The sequence below is a fragment of the Meleagris gallopavo genome, chromosome 8 (assembly GCF_905368555.1).
Source record: "Meleagris gallopavo chromosome 8, MGAL_WU_HG_1.1, whole genome shotgun sequence".
Taxonomy (NCBI): domain Eukaryota; kingdom Metazoa; phylum Chordata; class Aves; order Galliformes; family Phasianidae; genus Meleagris; species Meleagris gallopavo.
This window is the reverse complement of record NC_139411.1, coordinates 4,730,711-4,737,271: the sequence shown is the minus strand read 5'-3', so window position 1 is coordinate 4,737,271 and position 6,561 is coordinate 4,730,711.

Below are 6,561 nucleotides of genomic sequence, written 5' to 3'. Positions count from 1 at the left end.
AATTCCCACCCCCCTTAAAAACTCCTTCTGCAAGCTGTCATTTGGTATGGAACATCTCTTTGGCCAGTTTAAGTCAGTTGTCTTCATTCTGTCCCTTTTCAGCTCCTTGGGCCTTTCTTGGTGAATGGCCTTAGCTCTGTAAAACACTGCTTAGCAGCAATTATAAACATTGGTGCATTATCAGCATTGTTTCTCTCCTAGAGCTGAAAACACTGCATCATACCAGACACTCTGAAGAAAACAGTTCCATCCCAGCTGAAACTAAGACAGGGAACCAATGCAGTAGGAGCAGCAGTAGGAGGAGCAAGTGCATGAGGAGGAGAAGTAGGGGTGAGAGATTGAACAGCAGGATGAACAGGAGTGGCTGCTGCAAGCACCTCAACTTTCTGAGGAATTTGCTGAGTAGATTGCTAAGCCACTGTGTTCTGCTCAGTGACTACTCACTAAATTGAATGCCATCCTCATTGCAAAGTCAAAGCAATACACCAGACTATGCCTGTCTAATCCAGAGAACTTGCCTCCTTTTCACCTTCCCAGTGAGACAATATAATCTCTTTGGGAGTAAGAACAGTTCCTCCTCAGAAGACAAATTCTCCTGGCAGGTATCTTGCCAGTTGAACTTGACTATTTTAGAAGATCCTGACCATCTTCTGCCTACTCACTTTCTACTGGTGCTGACAAGAGAGATGCTTGCCTCTCAGGGATGCTTCAGCTATGTAGGGTCTGAAGGTCACCCTGAGAAGTACAAGTCTGTGAGCCCAGGGAAGGTTTCAGAGCACAGACCACATCTTCCCCACACGGAAAGCAGTAAACTTAGATACCTTGTGTCAGTCTCCATGGATCTGGAGAGAAACCCTCTTGCGTGGTGGGAAGGGACACCCACACTTCAAAATGGATCTCCACACAACTTCTGTGCACTGATTCACACAATTTGCTGCCATGCAGGGGGAAGCCAACAGCACGGAGACTATATCCAGTGAGAAAAAGTCAAGCTGTTCCTTTATGAGAAGTAAGTAACTCTTCTTTTTACTCTCATTCTGCTTGGTAATTGCAAACCAGATGAGAAATAAGGTCCTTGAGTCTTCATAGAATGACAAGACAGGCTACTGAGTGTTTTCATTAATGTCAGATGGAACCATGTGTGTATAATCAATGGATATACAGATGGTGTGTGTATGTATGTGTGTATATATATGTATCTCCAGGAGCTTGGCTAATATAATGCATATTGGAATAATGAGAGAAAGTCACTCACCCTGTCCTGTGAGATGAACTCCAATGGAGCAGATCTCCAGAGAGATCCTTCCCTACTGGCAGTCAGCTCTTAAATGGCTCTAGGAGAGGTGCAGCCAGGCTCCACCCCTTCCTGCAGCACAGGTGAATTGCCTTCAGCTGTGCTCCCGTAGCTGACTCATTGCTTGCCTCAGGTGATCAATCAGAGGTTCAGGCCGTGATTCAGCAGCCCCATACACATGTACGTGACAAAAAATCATAGAATTGCAGAAATGTAGGGGTTGGAAGGGACCTCTGGAGATCAACTAGTCCAACTTTCCTGCTAACGCAAGTTCCCTGGAGTAGGTTACACAGAACAGAGTCCACATAGGTACTGAATATGGGAGTGTCCAAAGCCCCTCTGAGCTGCCTGTTCCAGTGCTCTGTAACATTCAAAGTAAAACTCTTCTTCAGCTTTGTACAGAACTTCCTGTGTTCCTGTTTTTTGCCTGTTGCCCTTTGTTCTGTTGCTGGGTATCACTGAAAAAAAGAGTCCAGGCCCATCCAGTTGACTTCTGCCCTTTAGATATTTATAAGGATTGAAAGGACTCCAGGTTCTCTTTATACTCCCATTGTACTCCCTCCAGTAGTTCCCTGCTTCTTAAAGTGCAGAACACAGAACTGAACAGAGTACACCAGATGTGGCCTTACCAAGGGCACACTGCTGGCTCATGGCCAACTTATTTTCCACCAGGACACCTGGGTCCTCTTCTGCAGAGCTCCTTTCCAGAAGGCCACCCCAAAACCTGTACTGATGCAGGTGGTTATTTCTCCCTAAATGTAGAACTCTATACTAGTCATTGTTGAACCTCATCAGGTTCCTCTCTGCCCAACTCACCAGCCTGTCCAGGTCTTGCTGAGTGGCAGCACAACCTTCTGGTATACCAGCCACTCATCCCAGCTTTGTGCCATCACCAGACTTGCTGAGGGTGCAGTCTATCCCTCTACCCAGATCATGGATCTGAGGCAATCAGCACTGGTGTTCTGCAGTGGAGTTGGCAGATCACCAAGTGAGAGAGGCTTCCAAAAACAAACAAACAAACAAACAAACAAACAAGGAGAAGCCAGAGTGAGCAGGGAGTTGCTTGGAGCCCCCCAGCTGTTGATAGCAGGTGATGCACCCCTGCACATACATAGACAGCCTCCAGGAGTGTGGCAACCAGAATGGGCAAACAGGGACTGGCACAGCAGTCAGGGCATGTCGCAGCAGTTTCTTGGCTGATCATGCAAGCAGGGTACACAAGAAAAATTCAAGGCTTTCTTCTTATCTTTTTCTTTCACTTTCTTCTCATCTGGGAACACTAGAGTGCAGTACTCTATTGAAACAAAGATGGCAACCACCTACTCCAACAGTCAAGCTGACACAGAAGCCCAGACATAGAGGCTTCAAACTTTCCAGGATGACATGTGCATCTAAATGGACTTCCTGAGGAGCAAAAGAGCTGCTCAGCCCTTCAGTTATGGGGAACTCCAGAATCTGGAAGTCTCTCAAGGGCCTGAGAGAAAAGGATATCTCTTGGGTGCGTAGGGCAGAAGGAGCTTCCCCCTTGCTCCTCAAGACCCTCTAAACAACAGATATGAAGCTCTAGGGATGGAAAGAGAAAACGTCCGGTTAATGGTTCAGAATAGGACAGCCAGATTAGGATGGTCCAGCCAAGGAAACTAAGACTAACCCAGTGCTGCCAAAAAAAAAAAAAAAAAAAAAAAAAAAAAAAAGTGTAAATTCTTAGTAACTGGGGACTCCACATCGATCTCTCTAGAGAGGTTTCTGCTTGCCAGGGGCCTGTATTTGTGACATCAGAAAGAGGCTTCCAGGTCTGATAAAGCTAGAGGACTACTATCCACTCCTGCTCTTTCACACTTGGTCAGTAGGAGCTATGACTAGGATATCACAAAATATAAAAAAAAAACCCGTATGTCTATTAGGAAGATGTTGAAGGGATTGGGAGCCAAGGTAGCGCTCTCCTCAGTCTTTCTGGTTGGAGACTAGGCTCCAGGAAGAAGGACAAGAACAGACCAGTTAAATTAATGGCTGCATTGATAGGCATACTCAGGATAGTGGGTTCCATGATCTTGGATGCACCTTTGTGTGACAGAGCTTGGTGATGTGAATGTAATGCATATGACCAGGAAGGGAAAGAACATATCAGGCAGCAAGCTGGCTGGGCTTATCACCAGTGCTTTAAACTTGATTTGATGGAGGAAGGACATGTACCACTGAGTGACAGGGAACAGTCACTTTAGGAAGCAGAGGAAGCAGATTTGGGAAGGGCTCTTCCAAGAAGCCAACAGCCCAGCTGAAGTGCTTCTACACCAATGCAGACAGCATAGGAAATAAGCAGGAGGAGATGGAAACTGTGGTTCTATTAGAAAATTATGACCTGACTGATATCACAAAAATGTGCTGTGGTGAACCACAAAACAGGAATACTATGATTGAGGGCCACAAACTTTTTAGAAGGAATAGTCAGTGAAAGAGGGGTGGGGAGATGCCCTCTATGTTAAGAAATAGATATATGGGGAAGAGCTGCTTCTGAGAAACAGCCATGACAAGGTTGAGAGACTGTGAGTTAAAATTAGGGATCAGAATAATAAAGGAAATTTGGTGTTTGGGCTCTACATCTGATAAAGGGGAGCCTGTTGACAAGGTTTTTTTGCTTCAGCTACAAAAGGCATCGTGTTCTCAGGATCTCATCTGGGAAAACAGCATGGTGAGCTGAAAACAATCCAGGAGACTCCTGAAGCCTGTTGAGGATGATTTCCTGGACAGACCATCAAGAGGTCTGGTGCTTACTGATACAGAGGAGATCATTAAGATCAAAGGCAGCCTGGGCTGTAACGACCATGAGCAGGTCAAGTTCATGATTTTGCTCACCCAGATAATCACGACCCAGGTTCATGATCTGGGTGGGTCTGGCAAAGGACCCTGAATTTCGGGAGAGTGAACTTCAGAATGTTTAAGGAATTGCTGGATGAGATCCTCTGGCAAATGGTCCTTAAGGACATGGAGAAGAAAGAGGACTGGCAGCACTTTAAGGATGCCTCTTTGAAAGCACACAAGAGCTCTCCAGCCCCCAGCATAAGAAGTCAAGCAAAGGAGACAGGAAACAGGCATGGCTGAACAAGGACCTTCTTGTAAAGGTAAGAACTGGGAGAAGGAATATCTGCCTGCTGTAAGTGAAGACCAGGTTCAAGATCATCTAAAGAACCTGAAGGTGCACAGATCCATGGGACCCGATGAGATCCATCCACAGGATCTGAGGAAACTGGCAGATAAAGTTGCTAAGCTGCTATCCACCATTTTGACAGATCACGACAGTCTGTAGAAGTTCCTGCAGATTGGAAAAGGGGACCCTCATTTTCAAGAAGGGAAAAAAAGAAGATCCAGGAAACTACAGGGCAGTCAGTCTCACATTTGCACCTGGCAAGATCATGGAGCAGATCCTACTGAAGGCCCTACTAAGGCAGACAGAAAATAAAAATGAGGTGATGGTTGGCGAACAACATGACTCCACCAAGGGCAAATCCTGTTTGATGAACTTAGTGGCCTTTTATTATGATGGAGCTACAGCATCAGTGAATAAAGGAAGAGCAGCTGACATCATCTACCTGGAGATGTGCAAAGCATTTGACACTGTCCCACATGATGTCCTGGTGACCAGACTGGAGAAAAATGGATTTAATGGACAGACCACTCACTGGATAAGGAATTGGCTGGATAGAGAAAGTAGCGGTCAATGGCTCAATGTCCAAATGGAGACCAGTGATGAGAAATATTCCTTAGGAATCAGTGATGGGACCAGCAGTATTTAACTTCTTTATAGGCAACATGAACAGTGGGATCAAGAGCACCCTCAGTAAGTTTGCAGACACCAAGCTGAGTGGTGCAGTTGACACGCTAGAGGGAAGGGATGCCATCCAGAGGAATCTGGACAGGCTGAAGAAATAGGCCCATGTCAAACTCGTGAAGTTCAACACGGCCAAGTGCAAGGTCCCACACCTGGGTCTGGGCAATCCTAAGCACAAATAAAGGTTGGAAGGAGAATGGCTTGGGAGCAGCAGGAGACAAGGATTTTGGGGGTGTTGGTTGATGAAAGACTCAACATCAGTGGACAGAGAATACTTGCAGCCCAGAAAGTCAATCATATCCTGGGTCGCATCAAGAGGAGTGTGATCAGCAGGTCGAGGGAGGTAATTCTGCCCCCCTGCTTGTATGAGATCCCATCTGGAGAACTGCATCCAGTTCTCAGATCCCCAGCACAAGAAGAGCATTGAGCTGTTGAAGTGGGTCCAGAGGAGGGCTACAAAGATGATCAGAGGGCTGGAGCACCTCCCCTATGAGGACAGGCTGAGACAGTTGGGGCTCTTCAGCCTGGAGAAGATTCCTGGGGGACTTTATGGTGGCCTTCCAGTACCTGAAGGGAGCCTACAGGAAAGCTTTGAATAAGGGCGTGTAGAGACAGAACTTAGGGAAATGGCTTTAAACTGGAAAAGGGTAGATTTAGACTAGATAGTAGGAAGAAATTCTTTACTGTGAGGGTGGTGAGACACTGGAACAAGTTGCTCAGAGAGGTTGTGGATACCCCCTCCCTGGAAGCATTTAAGGCCTCCCTCTGTACTCAGCCCTAGTGAGGCCACACCTCAAGTACTGTTTTCAGTTTTGGGCCCCTCACTACAGGAAGGACATTGAGGCCCTGGAGTGTGTTCAGAGAAGGGCAACAAAGCCGGTGAGGGGTCTGGAGCACAGGCTGTATGAGGAATGGCTGAGGGAACTGGGATTGTTCAGTCTGGAGAAGAGGAGGCTCAGGGGTGATCTTACCACTTTCTACAGTTGTGGAGGGAGGTTGTGTTGAGGTGGGGGTCAGCCTCTTCCTCCCGTAACTAGCAATAGGACTAGAGGGAATGGCCTCAAGTTGCACCAGAGGAGATTCAGGTTGGATGTCAGGAAATAATACTTCTCTGAGCGATTGGTCAGGAGATGGAAGGGGATGCCCAGGGAGGTGATGGAGTCTGTTCAAGAACTGTTCTTGAACTTGCTGTTCAAGAAACCTTTGCTGTTATAACGAGGGACATGTTTTAGTGGAGAAATATTGGTGATAGGTGAATGGTTGGACTGGATGATCTTGGAGGTCTTTTCCAACCTTGGTGATTCTATGATTCATTCTATGGATGGGGCTTTGGGCAACCTGGTCTAGTGGGAGGTGTCCCTGCTTATAGTAGGGGCGTTGGAACTAGATGGGACCTACTACTGACCCCTAAGGAACACCTCTAGCTACAGGCCTGAAACTA